Source organism: Schistocerca serialis, chromosome 9 (assembly GCF_023864345.2).
Source record: "Schistocerca serialis cubense isolate TAMUIC-IGC-003099 chromosome 9, iqSchSeri2.2, whole genome shotgun sequence".
NCBI classification, from domain to species: domain Eukaryota; kingdom Metazoa; phylum Arthropoda; class Insecta; order Orthoptera; family Acrididae; genus Schistocerca; species Schistocerca serialis.
In genome coordinates this window covers 397,625,591-397,646,067 of record NC_064646.1, presented here as the reverse complement: position 1 = coordinate 397,646,067, position 20,477 = coordinate 397,625,591, and positions in this window count along the sequence as shown.

The following is a 20,477-nucleotide window of genomic DNA, read 5'->3' as shown; positions in this document are numbered from 1 at the left end:
TGACACTAATGTTGTCAAACAACCTCTTTTCATGCCTGATATTACGGGTAGTCCGTTGCATATCGATCCCTTGCAAACTGTGAAGCCGAAATGAAAGCCAGTAGACGAACTGCACGAAGAAGTTACTCCTTCAGCTGAGGTGTTTCCGTCCTTCTAGGTCTCCCCCAGCTTAGAGTACTGGGATAAAAGTCCCATGCTCTCTAAGTCGAAGATCACCTCCTTCGAACGTCCTCCAGTCGGTGCGCCGTCGTTCTAGAAATATCTCCACAAAAACGCTGACTTCCTTCGAAAGGGCATCTGCCAGCTCCACATTTCACTACGCTTCCATTTCACTGACCCGGGACTCAAGTCCGTGATGAATACTGAACAACTGGTGCTATGTGCATGATGCATGATGTTCATGATGCATAGCGATGAAGTTAGTCGCATGTTAACACAAGCAATCAACTGAAGCGCACGTGAACATTATCTTCGTTCAACTGGAACAAGAAACACTGACGGCGAAACATAGAACAACAGCTTACTACGCATTCCAACCAGACGTAACCAAGTGGTGTTTTGAACATTTGATGTGAGAAAACATCTTAAACAATGCTGGTACGTTCTGCTTCTGTTTGTTCCCCTTGAATAATGTGATTGTGAAGGAAAACAATAAATGAACCCTAACATGGAAATAAAGCGTTTCTTCGCCCATGTCCATGTAACGAATTTTGTTACTCTGTGTGTAAGGAATGTTTCCTGAAAGTGTGGCCTTATCTTTTTCTTACATACCCTTTGATATGGAAAACTTCAGTTGCAATTTATTAATCGTGCATTCAAAAGAAATTAATTCAGAGTGTGCGCTGACATGTATATACTTCCATTTTCCTTCATTTACAACCTGTGGGCAGCCTATCCATCAGGCTGAAATATTTATGACAGTTGTTTCGATATTCCTACCCTTCTTACTTTCGAATAACATTTTGCGTTAGATAGCCGAGGCAGTGCAAAAAGCCTGAGATTTCAAGTATTTCTATCGACCAGATCTTATTGTTCAACATGAACAATAGCAGTTTTATAAAACATCACTGGAGAAGACCGAGATTTATTTCTGATTTTGTGCATATGTCTCTTTTCATTATAATATGGCGCAGTCTGTATGACAAACCAACACTGGTGTCACAAATCTTGCAAAGCACTCGAAATTTATTCTTTAGTAGACATTAAGCACGGGAAAATAAATTACAGGTGAAAAAGTTTTCTATGAATTAAATTACTTTATGAGGAGCAAACCGTACTTCCTAAGACCGGTATATGCATGGTGTAATAGTAAATAACAAAAACGTGCCATCCAGCTCCATTCAGTAATACAATCGCCGTGGAACCACATCATTAGCCTTGTAACGACACGTGTGCAGCTAATACAGGCATTAACTAGTCGCATTAGCATTCATGTGAGTTGTTTTTGGAGAACCCTATGCGGCCATTGTCTGCACGCTTAATGCAAAACAAATAAGATTAGCGTTTGAGTCTGTTCGCTTCGCTACGCTACTCACCCTATTATCCTATGTTATGTCATTCAAAGCACTGATGACCGACGCCTACAGCAGGTACAGCGTGTTTTAGTGTCCTTGTTCAACATACATCTGACGAGACAACTTACAGTGGCGAAGACAACATTCACAGTTCCACTTGCAGAGCCATGTACCTCTTCTTAGAGATACCCACTCCCTAATAGTCACGTTTACACACGTTTTAACTAATACTAAATAGAAGTTGTGTGATTAGATGTTCCAAATGTAATTACAACGATGTATCTTAATACTGTGAAACAAATACATAATTCTTATCAACAGAGTCTTTGGAAAAGAAACGGTCAAATATTTTTGAGAAATAATTTCTCTAAACGTACGAAATAAAATAGATTAGAGACACATTTGAGGCATCTTTGAATAATGCCCGAAAATGTACAGCAACCATGGTGTAGATTCAGAATGCGCGTTGTCTTCCCTGATATTACAAGGATTCTGTATCGAGAAAATTTTTGTACTGAAAAATTGGTGGAACATATTTTCACCTTCTAGCGTAGATGGCAGAATTCAAGGCCACACAACAGCTACCTGCACACTCTACATATTCCGTCAGACATATATCCTCCAGTAATATTTAAAATTGTAAGATTCTAAGTTAAATATTTAACTTTAAACTCTGAATCAGCACGACATTTGCTGCACAGGATTTCGAACATTATTCGATGTGCGTCAGATGTTTATCTAAGGTATTTCACTTATTACTTTTACACAAATCATTTCACAAAACATTTGACCATTTTTATTTTTTTATTTTAAATCTTTGTTCAGAAAGCATGATCTTTTTGACACCTTTTTTTCTTGCCTAGTGTCACCTGCTAAGTGTCCTGATATTAGTACTTGATTTGAAGGAAGCTGTTTTGATAGTTAAGTATCATGCCAACGCAGCTGTTTATGTGCGAAAACGCAAGGTTTTGAATAGATGAACTTTTTCACACCTTATTTTCTTTCGTAGTTCGATACAAGTTCCACAGATCATTGAAAACTTTATTTTATCGGAATGATATGAAACGAATCAGTTTACAGGACATGTATACATATTTAGTCTTAACATTAAGAAACACATTATTATTTGTCCTACGCTCAAAAACTAGCACTTTCTTACAGGCTACAAGTTTTTAAATAGAAATCTGACCACGGAATAGAAAGAGTTGTCGAGAAGAAATGATTTTATGTGAGATTTAAAACTTGTTTTGCCACCTCTCAGACATTTTATATTATTGGGCAAATTATCAAAAATTTTTGTTGCTGCAAATTGTACTCATTTCTCGACCACTGACAGCTTTAATAATGGACAATAAAGGTCATTGTTTCCACTATAATGTAGGTGTGAACATCACTAGTGTCGTCTGTTCTCGAAATATGATAAACTTAGCCCTTAATTCGCTGGAGGCCTATTTCACCGTTAAATATCACACCAATGCTACTTATTACGAGCAAAATAGCTAGGGTTTTAAGAAATGACGTTGCTGATATTTTATTCACGACCTAGCAACAGCTACTCGTGAAATACACTCACGGAAAAAAACTGTTGCACCAAAAAACAGAAACCAGATGGCAGTTACAAGAGTCGAGGGACATGAAAGGGAAGCAGTGGTTGGGAAGGGAGTGAGACAGGATTGTAGCCTCTCCCCGATGTTATTCAATCTGTATATTGAGCAAGCAGTGAAGGAAACAAAAGAAAAATTCGGAGTAGGAATTAAAATAAAAACTTTGAGTTTCGCCGATGACATTGTAACTCTGTGAGAGACAGCAAAGGACTTGGAAGAGCAGTTGAACGGAATGGATAGTGATTTGAAGGGAGGATATAAGATGAACATCAACAAAATCAAAACGAGGATAATGGAATGTAGTCGAATTAAGTCGGGTGATGCTGAGGGAATCAGATTAGGAAATGAGACGCTTAAAGTAGTAAATGAGTTTTGCTATTTGGGGAGCAAAATAACTGATGATGGTAGAAGTAGAGAGGATATAAAATGTAGACTGGCAATGGCAAGGAATGCGTTTCTGAAGAAGAGAAATTTGTTAACATCGAGTATAGATTTAAGTGTCAGGAAGTCGTTTCTGACAGTATTTGTATGGAGTGTAGCCATGTATGGAAGTGAAACGTGGACGATAAATAGTTTAGACAAGAAGAGAATAGAAGCTTTCGAAATGTGGTGCTACAGAAGAATGCTGAAGATTAGATGGGTAGATCACATAACTAATGAGGAGCTATTGAATAGGATTGGGGAGAAGAGAAGTTTGTGGCACAACTTGACTCGAAGAAGGGATCGGTTGGTAGGAAACGTTCTGAGGCATCAAGGGATCACCAATTTAGTATTGGAGGGCAACGTGGAGGGTAAAAATCGTAGAGGAAGACCAAGAGATGAATACACCAAGCAGATTCAGAAGGATGTAGGTTGCAGTAGGTACTGGGAGATGAAGAAGCTTGCACAGGACAGAGTAGCATGGAGGGCTGCATCAACCAGTCTCAGGAATGAAGACCATAACAACAATGAAATTTCTGGAATACATTTGTGTAGGTAACATACGTAAGTCATTAACATTGCAAGATCACAGGTTAACGTAAGCGCGACTTAAGCCATTGTACGTGTTATACGCTGGTACATTAATAACTGGTGTAACCAGGACAACGTCGAATGCAAGCATGCAGATGTGCATGCATTGTGCTGTACAGGCACTGGATGTCAGTTTGTGGTATGTAGTTAAAGGAGTGTTTCATTTAGTCGGGTCATACAGGGACGGTTAATGCTGTTTGTGGGTGACGCAGGACTTGCCGTCCGATGATGTCTAGCATGTGCTCGATTTCAGGCAGATCTGGTGATCGAGCAGGCCGACACACTGTACGCTTACAACATCGGCATGTGGGCGAGCGTTACTCTGTTGGAAAACAATCCTTGGGAATGCTGTTCATGAACGGTATCACAAATGGTCGAATCCCCAAACTGACATACTAATTTGCATGTCGGAGCAAAATTCCAGGTGCAGGTCCAGTGTGCCTAGCATGCACACAGGTTGGTTGCAGACCCTCAACCGGACTCCTTCTACCCAACACTCGGGCGTCACTGGCACCGACGCAGAACCAGCTGTCATCAGAGACATCCACACTGCCCTCCAATGAGCTCTCGCTTGACATCACTTAAGTCGCAAATGACGATGTTTTGGGATCGGTGGAATGCTACAGGGCATCTGGCTCGGAAATGTTCTTGAGGTAATAGATTTGTAACATTTCGTTGTGGTTCTCCGATGCCAACTCCTGCTCAGATTTCTGCTGAAGATGCAGTACGTGGAGCAGGAACCATACATCCAACACGACAGTCTACCCTCTCGATAGTGCCACGCAGCCGTCCGGAGTCTGGTCTTCTTGCGACCGTGCATTCTCGTGACAGCCACTGTCAGCAATCGTGCACAGTGGCTACATTCCTGCGAAGTGTTTTCGCTGTATCGCAGAAGGAAAATACAGCTCTTCGTAGCCCTATTTACACGACATCGCTCAAATTCAGTGACATATTGTTAACGGCATCTTTGTCGCCTTAAAGACATTTTTGACTAAAATCAGTTCATCACGTCAAATCTCAAGGTAGCCAACACTCATGACCGTTACAGCGTGTATTTAATGCAAACATGATTTGTATACTCATAGTGGCGCTACTAGCGCCAGTAGTATTCGACTGGTACTAAACTTCAATAAATACAATCTTTCAATTGTAGAAACGCGCTTACCAACTTTCGTTTATGTAGCACAACTCCTTTGTGTCGCAATTTCTTTTCTGTCAGCGGATTTCCTTCGAATCACGAAGTTTTTTTTCATTACCCTCAGTACTTTCAAGCAACTAAACGTTTGTTCGCAAAATTATATCTGATGCTGTTTAGATTGATTCCCCATTTGTCCATTTCCCACTCTTCGATTAGCTATGCAAATTCAGACAAAAAAACGATTCTGAAAATTTCTCTCAAATCACTATTTTTCCTTAATTACACTGCCTATTTTCAAGCAATTAATTAATGTTTTCCGTAGCTAGACCACACACTTCTATGATAGCCCATTTCTCCATTTCCCACTTTTAGTTTTGCTCTCAAACTTTGGATACAATTTTTTTCCAAAATCACTAATTTTTTGTTAATTATTCTGATTACGTGCAAGTAATTAAACGTTTTTGTGCAAAGCTAGACCTTAATCTGATCAATTTGATGCAGCATTTGCCTATTTCTCACTTTCCGCCTGGCTATGAAATTTCGGAAAAGAACCCATTGTGTAACTTACACGGAAGAGCTGAAGAAACTGGTTCATCTACATTTACGTGATTACTCTGCTATTCACAATAAAGTGCCTGGCAGAGAGTTCAATGACCACCTTCAAGCTGTCTCTCTACCGCTCCACTCTCGAATGGCGCCCTGGAAAATCGAGCACTTAAATTTTTCCGTGCGAGCCCTGGTTTCTCTTGTTTTATCGTGATGATCATTGCTCCCTATGTAAGTGGGTGCCAACAGAATGTTTTCGCAATCGGAGGAAAAAACTGGTGATTGAAATTTCATCAGAAGATCCCGTCGCAAAGAAAAATGCCTTTGTTTTAACGATTGGCACTTCAATTCGCGTATCTTGTCTGTGGCACTATCTCCCCTATTTCGCGATGATACAAAACGAGCTACCCTTCTTTGTACTTTTTCGATGTCATCCGTCAGTCCTATCCGATGCGGACCCCATACCGCACAGCAATACTCCAGAATAGTGCGGACAAGGGTGATGTAAGCAGTCTCTTTAGTAGACCTGTTGCAGTTTCTAAGTGTTCTGCCAATGAATCGCAGTCTTTGGTTTGCTCTACCCACAACATTATCTATGTAATCGTTCCAATTTAGATTATTTGGAATTGTAATCCCTAAGTATTTAGCTAAATTTACAGCCTGCAGATCTGTGTGACTTATCGCGTAATCGAAATTTAGTGGATTTCTTTTAGTACTCATGTGAATAACTTCAGACTTTTCTTTATTCAGCGTCAACTGCCACTTTTCCCACCATACAGATCTTATCTAAATCATTTTGCAATTCGTTTTGGTCACCTGATGAGTTTAGAAGACGGTAAATGACAGCATCATCTGCAAATAGTCTAAGACGGCTAAGCAGATTGTCTCCGATTCCGTTAACATAGATCAGAAACAATAGAGGGCCTATAACACTTCCTTGGATAACGGCGGATATTACTTCTGTTTTACTCGATGACTTTCCGTCTATTACTAGGAACTGTGACCTGTCTAATATCGTGTAGGGCCCCCGCGAGACCACAAAATTTCCGCAACACGACGTGGCATGGACTCGATTAACGTCTGAAGTACTGTTTGAAGAAACTGACATAATTAATCCTGCAAGGCTGTCCATATATCCGTAAAAGTACAAGGGGCTGCATATCTCTTCTCAGTCTCAATAGCACGATCCAAGGCGTCCCAGATGTGCTCCATAATGTTCATTTCTGCGGAATTTGGTGGCCAGCGGAAGTGTTTAAACTCAGAAGACTGTTCCTGGAGCCACTTTATAGCAATCCTGAACATGTGGGGTGTCGCATTGTCCTGCTGTAATTGTACAATCCCGTCGGAACGCACAATGGACACGAATGGATGCAGGTGATCAGAGAAGGTGCTTACATACGTGTCATCTGTCAGAGTCGTTTCTAGACGTATCGGGGATCTCATATCACTCCAACTGCATACACCCCTTACCATTACAGAACCTCCAACAGCTTCAACAGTCACTTCTGACATACGGGGTCCGTGCATTAATGAGGATGTCTCCATATCCGCACACGTCCAGCCGCTCGACACAATTTGAAACGAGACTCATCCGACCAGGCATCATGTTTCCAGTCATCAACAGTCCAATCTCTGTGTTCATGGGCCAAGGTGAGGCGCAAAGTTTTTTTTGTCATGCAGTCATCAAGGGTACACGCTTCGGATCCGAGAGCCAATATCGATGATGTTTTGTTGACTGATCCGCGCACTGAAACTTGTTGATGGCCAAGCATTGAAATCTGCAGCAAAGGGTTGATCGATTCTCTTCAGTCGTCGTTGGTCCTGTTCTTGCAGGATCTTTTTCCGACCGCAGATATGTCGAAGATTTTATGTGTTACCGGGTTCTTGATATTCACGGGAAAAACCCCACTTCATCGCTACCTCGGCCGGCCGCTGTGACCGAGGGGTTCTAGGCGCTTCACTCTGGAACCGCGCGACCGCAACGTTCCCAGGTTCGAATCCTGCCTCGAACATGGATGTGTGTGATGTCCATAGGTTAGTTAGGTTTAAGTAGTTCTAAGTTCTAGGCGACTGATGACCTCAGATGTTGAGTCCCATAGTGCTCAGAGCCATTTGAACTATTTGAACCATCGCTAATTCGGAGAGGCCGTGTTCCATCGCTAGTTCGCCGGCTATAACACCACGTTCAGACTCACTTCAGTATTGATAACCTGCCACTGTAGCAGCGGTAAGCGATATAATAACTGCGTCAGACACTTGTCGTCGTATATAGGCGTTGCCGACCGCAGCGCCGTATTCTGCCAGTTCACATGTCTCTGTATTTGAGTACGCCTGTACCAGTTTCTTTGGCTCTTCAGTGTATAGAAATCCTTGTTTTCTCTCTCATAAAACATTTGACCAAGTATCAAATGCAGGCAGCCCAGGAAAGATATGCTTGTATGACGGTAAAGAATATTTCGTTTCACAACAGAAGTACGAATGTCATTTCGTTTTCGCAACCTAAGAGACGAGCTTCTACCTCAAGGCGATTCTGTGGGTCAGAAGGATGTGTCCAAATGAAATTTTCCAACTTGGTCTCAAATTAACAATCTTCCCGTTGCTCTCCATCCAAAACCGAGCATTTCCTCCATTAGTTCTATCCGCACTTCGTCAAAGCTGCTGGTGGAAGATGTGCCACTCCGACTAAACAATCGGATTCCGCCTCTGTTCCTGTTTTCACCCGTTAATCCCAATTCTTTTGTTCTTCACACTCTGGCTGCAATGAAAATTGCAGCCCGAAAGGAGGTGTTTCAAGGAACACAGTTTGCATACCTTTAATTGCAGCCATTTGAAAATCTAGCACAACACCTTTCGGTGACTACCCAAGTACCTTATTTTTCAATCCTGGATAAGTTTTCATTTGTATTTTGACTTTTATCTGGGAACAAAGAAAATTAAACACGATATACATTCGTTTCTTATTCTGTTTCTCCGATGTTAACGTGCATGGCCTACAGTAGTTTGAACTGCTTAGAACATTTGTCACATGTCCTGTCCATCACAACAGTTCTGCTGTCACACAGGATTTTCTGCACTTCTCGATGTTAACGTGCATGGCCTACAGTAGTTTGAACTGCTTAGAACATTTGTCACATGTCTTGTCCATCACAACAGTTCTGCTGTCACACAGGATTTTCTCCGCTTCTCCACAATCTAACACAACGATCCTTTTGTCAGCAACAAACCCATCGTCAATTTTTAGAAAAGAATTACCTTCAGTTAATTTCAAAAGCCTTCACTCAGTTGAAGCCCCCGAGTAGCGACAGGGTTTTGGGTTGTCCCAGTAGCTCTCCTTCTAGTTGATAAAGGACGAAATAACTCTTCGGCTCAGTGGTGGGTTCCTAGCTGTACACCTGAAGGATCGATGATCCGAAATATTAGATCACTTTATTACAAATTCAACAAGGCGAAATACTTGATTCCGTAACAACACATGTGCGCAGAAATGCCGTGAGTACTTATTACTGTCACGGAATATCAATGTAGCACTTGTTAAAGTGCAGGATGCTAGTCGCTTTTTACAAGGTACAACCGACGTTTTATGCCAAGTTCTGTACAATATGATTTTCGAACTGGTGGCTCGATAGAGAGACGATGTTTTTGTCTGCAGAGATCATTGCAGACTAAGCTTAGCGACACTACACTCAGACGTAAGTAAGCGAGCTGATGTGGTGGCGTACGGAAACTCCTCTGCGCGTGTACATATCACCCGTTGGCTCTCATTCGTCGTTGCTTCTGGCAGCGACGATGTTTACCTGTCATTCTGCCGCGAGGTACCAACACTGTCTTGGCATCTCACTGTTCGGCCGACACCACACTTCTTGCTTTACAAACAAGACTCGTGGAAGTCTCATCATTTCGCAACTTTCGACCTAATCTAATATGTGTAATCTTGAGATACCTCCTTTAAAAAGTTTGGGAAACATACACTGTCTTTTCTTCGTGGACTCTTTTCCTGTAGTTACGTGCTCGTGTAGTTATTACACCCATAGAGTATGACCTGGATGCCATGGGAAGGTGTATAGTTTCATCCCTACCAGCAGCGAGCCATCTCTATGAAATATCACACTTATTATTACAATCAGGACAAGAGCCTCTTCAAGATGGCTTTCTGAGGCTGTTTTTTCTTCAGTGCACGAGTGTATTTGTGCCCGTGGCGCAACACTTCATACTGATGCTGCTGATGAGCACCATTTCCAGTGTAATGAACGCTCAATCATTTAATACTCGCAATGTGATGAACATCTCCACGAAATCTGTTAAATATTGGACAAGTGCTTAATGGTGAAACACCTTACTTTACCGGCGGTTGGGAGTGCTGAATCTTGAGGATAGTATACCTAGGATACTTCCTGGTTTGCGTTTAAGTCTAGTGATCGATTTCAGAATCATGCAAAGAATTACTCACTAGAGAGTTTAGGAATTTTGTACCGTTTTCCTTGTGTTTTGTGTAGCGTTAGTAAATATTTCGTATTCCGCACATGTATGTAAATTAAAGCTATCTGGGAGATATTCTTAATTCTTCAGTGTCGGAATTTTGTTCTACGTATTTTTAACACTATGTTATATAATTTGTGGATAGTTAAGCCACACTTCGTCGGTCATTCGCCATCGTATGCCTTGGAACAGAAGATTTTTTTACCATGGAACATATGATATTTACAAATGAACCGAATTTCTCTAATCTCTTAACAATTTCACATGTTTTGAAAATGGAAATTTGAGTTATTTTCCAGTACCTTCTCCTTCAAAATGTATTTAACTTGTAACTGGGTTTTGATAATACTTCTGCTTAATTTGATTTCACTTACTGATTGTTGGTGTGTAATAAAGTAATAACGTAACAGATAAGCTTCAAAAGAAGGTACTGAAAACGTTTTCTTGACTTCAGCACTTTTAAATTTCACTAGAATATTTGTTACTAAGTACAAACCAGTGTTGTATCTTCAAACACTCCATCAAATTTGGAAGAACGTTACTTTTCCGGAGTATTTTTGTATTCTTACAAAAAGTGAAAGCCATCATTTAAAAATTGAATAAGAAAATGTATTCCTCTTCTATTACAGGGTGGGCTGGAGGCGAAAGTCTGGAACTTGTTCCAAGAAAGAACATTGCCTCTACAGGGCGATTCAGCTGCCCCTAGCGATGTCGTTTCATGTAACCCGCAATTTTCTATGTGGCCTTCAAAAACAAAGGTCAAGATTTACATTTCTCTCGCTGGTTACGGACGAACTAATAATCCTACAGAAAAGTGAACAGGATCCTTTTGTACGAAATTTAATGTAGTTAAATTTTGTATTGGCATATATTTTCGCTAGAGGCTGACGTTTTCGAGATATTCAAGAAGAAGTACAAAAGTGACCTTTAAACGCACTCCGACTCCCACACTCTGCCCCACCGGTGACGATTTCTAGTAGGCTGCGGTGTTCAAGGCACTCCCTCTTACCGCTGTACAAAAACATGAGACTGCACGGCTAATTGCCCACATTATACCTCTTTTGGTCTTCTCTGACTAGCATTATTACGCCATCAGCTTAGTCGAGCACTCATAAGTTGTAAAATTGACGTCTCTGTAAATTATACCTAACCATTTCGTGAATTTTAACAGCACGAAATAAACAATTATTGAGGTATTTTTGTTCTGTCGTTGCAACTACAAAAATGCGTGACTTTTTTCACCAGAAGCGTTTCGCTTTATTGGGATAAACCATCATCGGTGGTCTGTAATTAAATTATTTAATTTTGATTTGTTTTTAGATCGAGAAACAGTTCGTTAGGCTTATGTTGATTTGTACTTACGGTGATTTTCCCTTGATTTCTCGCTTTTCGATCTAAAAGCAAATCAAAACGTAAGTAATTTAATTACAGATCAGTGATGATGTTTTACTTCAATAAAGGGAAACGCGTCTGGTTAAAAAAATTACGCATTTTTGTAGTTGCAACGACAGAAGAAAAATACCCTCAATAATTGTAAAGCAACTATGGACACTGTCCAGACAAATTAAGAATGAAATAAACAGTTTCATTCTTAAATTAGTCGGGCCATCTGACAATGGAATTGCTGTGTTTGTAAGGGCTAAGTTTGGATGGAATTGTCAACATAATTAGTTTTGGAGAAATGTTTAGAAAGTCGTTTTCCTTTCATCACCTCATGGGAACGTTCAGCTTAATAATGTTGAAGCAATAGACTATGCTGGTGCCGTAACTGCCCAGTCGGTAGAACAGAAGTTCGAATATCGGTAATAAGTCGTGCAGTCGAAAATTTTTGTACAGGCGTAGGAGGGAGGGCCACGAACAACGTATTAGAAATTATGACTGATGAGGGATCAGTGATGAGGTAGACGCGCGTTTTACTGTCACTTTAGTACGTTTGTCTTGAGTAACTTGAAAACGGTGACCTCCAGGGAGAAGTATCCCCATACAAAATTTAGTTATATCCAATTTCCTATAAAAAGATCGCGTTCATTTGTTTCTGCAGTTTGCACGTCGCCAGCGAGAGAATATGAAAATCTCTCATGTGGGTTTTGAAGGACAAACACAGAATTGCGGGTTGCATAAAACATCTATGGAGGGAGCAGAACCATCCTATATACCTTTCGTGTTTAACTGTGACCTAAATGGGTTAATCGATAACGTGGAGGGGGAATTATTATACTCTGACTAATCAGTGTATTTATTTTTCTAAAATTCTTGTCAAGATAGTTAGTTAGTTAGTCATTTATATGCTCATGTGTTCATCTCATTTAATTATGACACTTGTGAGACCGATTTGCTCTTTTCCTAACGACGTGACAGTGATTTCTCATAGTACAAGTCGTTTTCTACTGTTTTATAGCACTCTTTAGTATGTCGTAAGACAATATCAACTGACACATTAGTGAATCATATGTATGTTAGCTTGTTTCTAAATCGATTGATAGTGGCACTAAGATAAGTAAATAAATAATTATGTTAGTTGAATGAAAAGATATACGTATTCACTTATTGAACAAAAATTTAAATTTTTCAGAGATAATCTTAATAAAAATGATGCTGATTATTATAAACTGTGTACCGCTTAATTACTTTCAAAGATGTAACATCAAGTCTCCGCCGTGTTCACTGTAGATACAAATATTCACATAACAATCCTGAGATAGAATTTGATTCATAGGACTTTTGTACCAGTTCCTGCAGCATTTCGGTCGAATAATACATAAAACACATAAATAATCTTTTAACAGAAATACATATTATTAACAATTCGTGCATTTCAGATTTTTAACTATAAATGAGAAATGCATGTTCCTTACCTCTATCTAAGTTTTTAATGTCTCCTTTCCAACGGGCTCTAAGTGTTGACACTTTTACATAAATGTCTGTTTTCACACCTAGCAGAAAAAATAAATCTGCGTGTAATGTTGAGACGGAGCGATGAGCAAAAGCGTGTCGTTCGTTCGGATGCCTTCGCCAGAAGAAATAAAGATATAGGCTAAAATATCTTAATACCCCACAAGAAAACATTTGAGAACAGACAATTCAGCAACAATAAGCTAAAATATCTGTCTTGCCTCTGAACTTCGAAGATACCTTCGTAAGCAAAAATTATATTAATGTTTCGTGTTTTGATATTACACGATCCAGATTTGCGGAAGTTAAGATAGAATTAAAAATACGGCAGTAGTAAAAGGAGTCGAGAACCTGGTGTTTTCTTTGCAGTTGTTAGGGCCTTTAAAATTATCCAGCCGACTGCAACGACCGACTAATCCTTCACGCCCTCTTATTCAAAGGACAAAGCCTGGCCTTGTTAGCGACTCTGCATTAAAAGTCTGTTTCCGGGGGCGCTGTGCTGTTCTGCTGTTCTCAGCGAAATTCTGGTCTACAGGAGTCAAATATATTCGCTGAAGTGTTCAGTAAAAAACAAAGAGGAAAATAATTAGTGAACGTCGCTTAACAGTAAAACAGGGCTTTTGCGAGTTACAGGCTCATCTTCTCAACGTTAGGTACTATTTCGCTGTTGAATGATATTCAGCTTCGTTCATTGACCTATACCACCTGGAAGAAGCAAAGTCGGAAGAATTTTAAATTTGATGTCAGAGTATGATTTCAGAAAAGCGACGTACTGAAACCAAGAACTGAAGCGCAGCGTCGTTCGTGGGAAACCTTTATCATATTCAGACCGAGAGGGTTGATGGTGGTAAGACGAATTCATCTCAACAGCACCAATGAGAAGCGCCTGATCTAGTAATAGACGAAGCAATAACGAGTAAGCGTTTCATGGGAAGATGAGCTTAAGATACTCATCGCTGATTACCATAGATAATAATTGGCGACTTTAGCATTTATGACATGGTCATGGGATCGATCTACCATGACCAACTTAATAAATACGTCATAAACAAGGGAATTGTAGTAACTGTTTTCAGCGTCATCTGCCCATGACCCCTAAAAATCATTTTTGAGCGGCTTCCTAATATGAATCACGGCACAACAAAAACTGTAATGGAGCAGTATTTTTTTTTAAGTCATGACTGGCAAAAATGACGAGGAATGAAGGTTAAAAATAAATGTCTCGTCGGTGTGGAAGTCATTTTAGTAGAGGCACTAATTCCGATGGAGTATGACAGAATACGAAATCAGGCCGTGTCCTTGTTGCCGGTATGAACTATAAATGGGAAACTTAAAACACGATGTTTGTTGCGGGATATGAACCATGATTTTCTAGAAAAGGAGACCATTAGCTTAAATGATTGCGGTGAAGAATATAATTTCAAGTTCCACCTAATAGGTGGCATCGTTCTTTCAACGAGATCAGTGCATTCTGTCGAGCTTTAAGTGGGGTGGCGATAAAATGCTGTAAGGAACCTTTACTTGCAGTCGCGTGAACTCGCAAGTCACATTTCGTTTTCCCTGGCTTTGCTAAATGCTTCAAAACGCCACAGCGAACGCGCCATACGATTCTGGACACAGAGCAAGAAAGCAACCGTAGATATAGGTACCTCACTAGCGTCCTCACTACACTCACCCAAATGACAGTTAGTTCCCATATGTTTCTCCTACACTCATTAATCTATACTAACATCCACATTTGTCACATGTGATGCTAATTTTAGAGTAATAGATAAACACTAATTCGCTCTTAAATTGCTGTTAAGAAGCAGCTACAAAATACCTGACTAGAAATAGCACTTATCTCCTACCGATCTGCACAGCAAAGTAATGTATGTACAGGCCGGCCGGGGTGGCCGTGCGGTTCTAGGCGGTACAGTCTGGAACCGCGTGACCGCTACGGTCGCAGGTTCGAATCCTTCCTCGGGCATGGATGTGTGTGATGTCCTTAGGTTAGTTAGGTTTAAGTAGTTCTAAGTTCTAGGGGACTGATGACCTCAGAAGTTAAGCCCCATAGAGCTCAGAGCCATTTAGCCATTTAATGTATATACAGCAGACACACGTAGACACGAAACTGTAAACACTTTGCTGATATTCGCTTAACACACGTTTCATCAGGAAGAAAGCTAAAAATGAATGAAAATTAACTATCGTTATATTTTAAAAACAATATTAGAAAAAAATATGAAAAATATAACAGTTTATTCACAATAATACGAAGAAGTTCACAGCAATGAGCTCAGTACATTCGTTCTATATATGTTGGAAATTGAAAATTTGTAGCAAGGTTCTATGGGACGAAACTGCTGAGGTCATCGGTCTCTAAGCTTACGCACTACTTAACGTAACTTACGCCAAGGACAATACACACACACACCCATGCCCGGGGGAGGACTCGAGCCTCCGACTGGGGTGCCGTGCGGGAGGGACAAGGCGCCTCAGACCGCACGGCTACTCCGCTCGGCATATATATATAGGTTGGGTCACCTAACATTACCGCTGGATATATTTCGTAAACCACATCAAATACTGACGAATCGATTACACAGACCGAACGTGAGGAGAGGGGCTAGTGTAATTGGTTAATACAAACCATAAAAAAATGCACAGAAGTATGTTTTTTAACATAATCCTACGTTTTTTTAAATGGAACCACGTTAGTTTAGTTAGTACATCTGAACATATACACAAATACGTAATCAGTGCCGTTTGTTTCATTGTAAAATGTTAATTACATCCATAGATATTGTAACCTAAAGTTGACGCTTGAGTACCACTCCTCCGCTGTTCGATGGTGTGTATCGGAGAGCACCGAATTACGTAGGGATCCAAAGGGAACGGTGATGGACCTTAGGTACAGAAGAGACTGGAACAGCACATTACGTCCACATGCTAACACCTTTTTATTGGTCTTTTTCACTGACGCACATGTACATTGCCATGAGGGGTGAGGTACACGTACACACGTGGTTTCTGTATTCAATTACGGAGTGGAATAGAGTGTGTTCTGACATGTCAGGCCAATAGATGTTCAATGTGGTGGCCATCATTTGCTGCACACAATTGCAATCTCTGGCGTAATGAATGTCGTACACGCCGCAGTACATCTGGTGTAATGTCAACTTTAGGTTACAATATCTCCGATTGTAATTAACATTTTACAATGCACCAAACGGCACTGATTACGTATTTGTTTATATGTTCAGATGTGCTAACAAAACTAACGTGGTTCCATTTAAAAAACGTAGGTTTGTGTTAAAATACATACTTCCCTGCATTTTTGTGTGGTTTGTATTAAACAGTTACACTAGCCCCTCTCCTCACGTTCGGTCTGTGGAATCGGTTCGTCAGTATTTGATGTGGTTTACGAAATATATCCAGCGGTAACGTTAGGTGATTCACCCTGTATAATGACAGTCAGTGTCATACTTTCGTCTTACAAAATTTAATATACAAACATGGCCGTTGTTAGGAAAAACATTCGCCGATCGTAACCCATGATTGATCACAAGTTTGGTGATGGTGCATCTGTGACGATTGAGGGAACTGGCAGTTGACATTTTTCCTGCAATAAATTGACCGTGAGTAGGGTTAAAAAAAATGGCTCTGAGCACTATGGGACTTAACTTCTAAGGTCATCAGTCCCCTAGAACTTAGAACTATTTAAACCTAACTAACCTAAGGACACCTGCGACCGTAGCAGTCGCGCGGGAGTAGGGTTAAGTGTCTTATTTTTGTGAAGTACACTTATTGAATATATGTGGTGCTTCCGAAAGTATTTTCAACATGCTTAACGACCTAACAATATTCAAGGATATGAAAGGAAAGCCAGTAAAAGATTTTGGTGGAACTCAGTGGGTAACCGATGTTTCATTTCTAACTGAATTGACCAACGACTAACATTAATTCCCGGTAACCAGTTCATGTTAGCCACGCAAATTTTTGTTCAAGACAAATCAACTTTCAGAAATTTCATATTTTCACTTTCCACACGTTGGACTAACTGTAAGTGAAAAAAACGCGAAAAGAAGACACTCTACAACATTTCGATGGATACGTTACAGTGCTACCCGCTCTGAGAGAAAACTTCCACGATGGATTTAGTGACCTAATTAAGTTACAGTTTGATTTTAATATTTTTGCAAGCACATTTGTAGGGGACATTCCAAAGGCGGCTCCTGAAATTGTGCTAGAGCTCACTGACATTCGGTAAATTCGTACGGAGAGAGAGAGAGACAGAGAGAGAGAGAGAGAGAGAGAGAGAGAGAGAGAGAGAGAGAGAGAGACAGACAGAGAGACAGAGAGGTTTCACCCTGCAGAAAATTTGGACGTCATCTACGAGATTATTCCTCGTGAACAGTTGCCGCAGGAGTTTAAAATATCTGCTTTAGTCTGCATTATATTCAGAACAAATACGTATATGAACCTTTGTTTTGTCAGTAATGAAGTTAATGAAATCAAACCTTAGGAGTATCTCAAAGGTGTTGACAAAAATTCATTTTTTTAAATTTTGAGTGAATTTTTTTATCCAATGTGACAGGTCTGCTTCGAAATTTACACTTCTGTGTACGATTCAATCAAGTATGGCAACACGTTTAATTAATATTTGTGTCTTCATTACTTATTGCCTTATGCATCCGCTTCATTTGTTATCAAGAAATTAAAAATTTGTTAAAACCTTGCGAAACTGACTGGCCTAAGGCTATGGGCGTAAATAAGTGTTTCCCAACTGCGACTAGAAGACCAGCTGTAGTCGGTGGGAGGCATTTCCCATAACGTAGACGGGTTACGTGAGCATCCACCAAGAGGGTAACATCCGTGATAAGGAGAGAGAGAGCCGGCCGGAGTGGCCTAGCGGTTCTAGGCGCTACAGTCTGGAACCGCGAGACCGCTACGATCGCAGGTTCGAGTCCTGCCTCGGGCATGGATGTGTGTGATGTCCTTAGGTTAGTTAGGTTTAAGTAGTTCTAAGTTCTAGGGGACTGATGACCACAGCAGTTAAGTCGCATAGTGCTCAGAGCCATTTGAACCATTTTTTGAACCGAGAGAGAGAGAGAGTGTTAATTTAGCTGGCAGCCGCCACATTTTTGGCAGGTTCTGTGCAAAACCTAGATTTATGTAACGTCACAAAGTGAAATGCAGTCACTTATAAATTATAGAAAGAGATTTATTGGATAAATGACAGCAAAGCAGAACTTTTAATATACAGGGCGTAACGGGTATGAGAGCATAATGTTGTTCAGTACAGTTATCAATAGAAAGATCTGCACTCATACCTGTTACACACTATATTACTTGATAATAGATTAAAGCAAATGTCATTTCGATTCGGAGACGTATATAATTATTCAAGTAGACGATACTGTTTGCAAAGCAGCGTACATGTCCCACGAACGGTAGACTTGATGGAAATTAGTCACATATTTCAGAGTTGTGAAAATAACGAGAAATGGGCAAGGAAAAAAAGTTTCATTCGTTTCTTTGTTTGAATGTTCATCACTGAATCTTGTAGCCACTAAATTTCGAAAGTCTTCTTTTTCCCTCACAATATATATATCCGTCGTCTCATTACGATTCGTAAGATATTTTGTTATAACAGGGGACTCCAGCAAACGTTTCCTTGTACTTTTAGAATAACCAAAGCATAAAAATGTCGATGCAAAAATGGTTCTAATGGCTCTAAGCACTGTGGGACTTAACATCTGATGTCATCAGTCCCCTAGACTTAGAACTACTTAAACCTAACTAACCAAAGCACATCACACACATCCATGTCCGAAGCAGGATTCGAACCGTGACCGTAGCAGCCCCGTGGTTCCGGACCGAAGCGCCTAGAAGCGCTCGGCCACAGCGGCCGGCAACGTCGATGCACTTCTCCGCTAGATGTCGGCAAAGTCGATTAAAAGCAGCAGAAACATGTGAGAGTGACAAATTTAACAGATCTTATCATTATATAGAAGCTTTCGAAATGTGGTGCTACAGAAGAATGCTGAAGCTTAGATGGGTAGATCATATAACTAATGAGGAGGTTTTGAATAGAATTGGAGAGAAGAGAAATTTGTGGCACATCTTGACTAGAAGAAGGGATCGGTTGGTAGGGCATATTCTGAAGCATCAAGGGATCACCAATTTAGTATTGGGGGGCAGCGTGGAGGGTAAAAGTCGTGGAGGGTAAAAGTCGTAGAGGGAGACCAAGAGGCTAATACACTAAACAGATTCAGAAGGATGTAGGTTGTAGTAGATACTGGGAGATGAAGAAGGTTGCACAGGATAGAGTAGCATGGAGAGCTGCATCAAACCAGTCTCTGGACTGAAGACCACAACATCATTATGTTCATGGAAACACTAAGATAGTTCGAAACATGATTTGATAGGTCGTTTTTCTGTAAATAAGCATAAACTATGAGCTGAAGTGCATAGAAAGTAAATGAAAACAGATTTCAATTATCTGTGTACTGATGATATTACTCTATGACGACTGTACAGCGACGAAGTATAGGTTTTTCTTCCATACAGAACTGCACTGCAGCACTAAAAAGTAGTTTAATAACAAATACCTGGAAATACTAGTCGTTGGTAACGTTCGAACATACAGTTTATACCAAAAAATTAGGTTATTTGTAGGGTTCCTCAAGGTGGTGTTAACGAAAGTTGTACGTTCATGTCTTTCATTTGGAAAGTTGACTACTGATTCTGCTGTTGCCTGTATGCACAAACTCTGAGTCTGAAATATAATTATCGCGAGTGGCAGCGAGCGAACAGCTGCTGGAGGGTAGTCGGACGTTGCCTGGTGTGGAGAGAATCCGTCCGTCAGGAGAGGTTCGAGCCTGCCCTGACCTTGCTAGTGGCGCCGGACGCGATTTTTGTATCAATCGAGGATTTCTGGTAATTTGCCCTTTTGCTGCGCGTAGTTGTTTAATTGCTAGCGCAATGGAGGGATTTTGTCAGATTTGTGTATGCATACACTGAAAGTAATATTCGAATCTTTATTGTGAGCATATGCGTGATTATTGATTAAAGACATTGTGGAATAATTAAAGCTTCTGCTAACAAACTATCCAAGGAAAAGAAAACTCTGAGGAAAGTTGGTCAGTGTGTGGTCCTTTCAGTTTTCACACCGATTAATACTCGTTGACAAAACCCCTCCTGATCATTTAATTTCTATAATGCAATAGTTGCATCAGTAGTTCTGACCATGCATTGCACCCTGCCTGGATTACAGTATTTCTTTTGAACTATTTTAGCATGTTGCTGTAA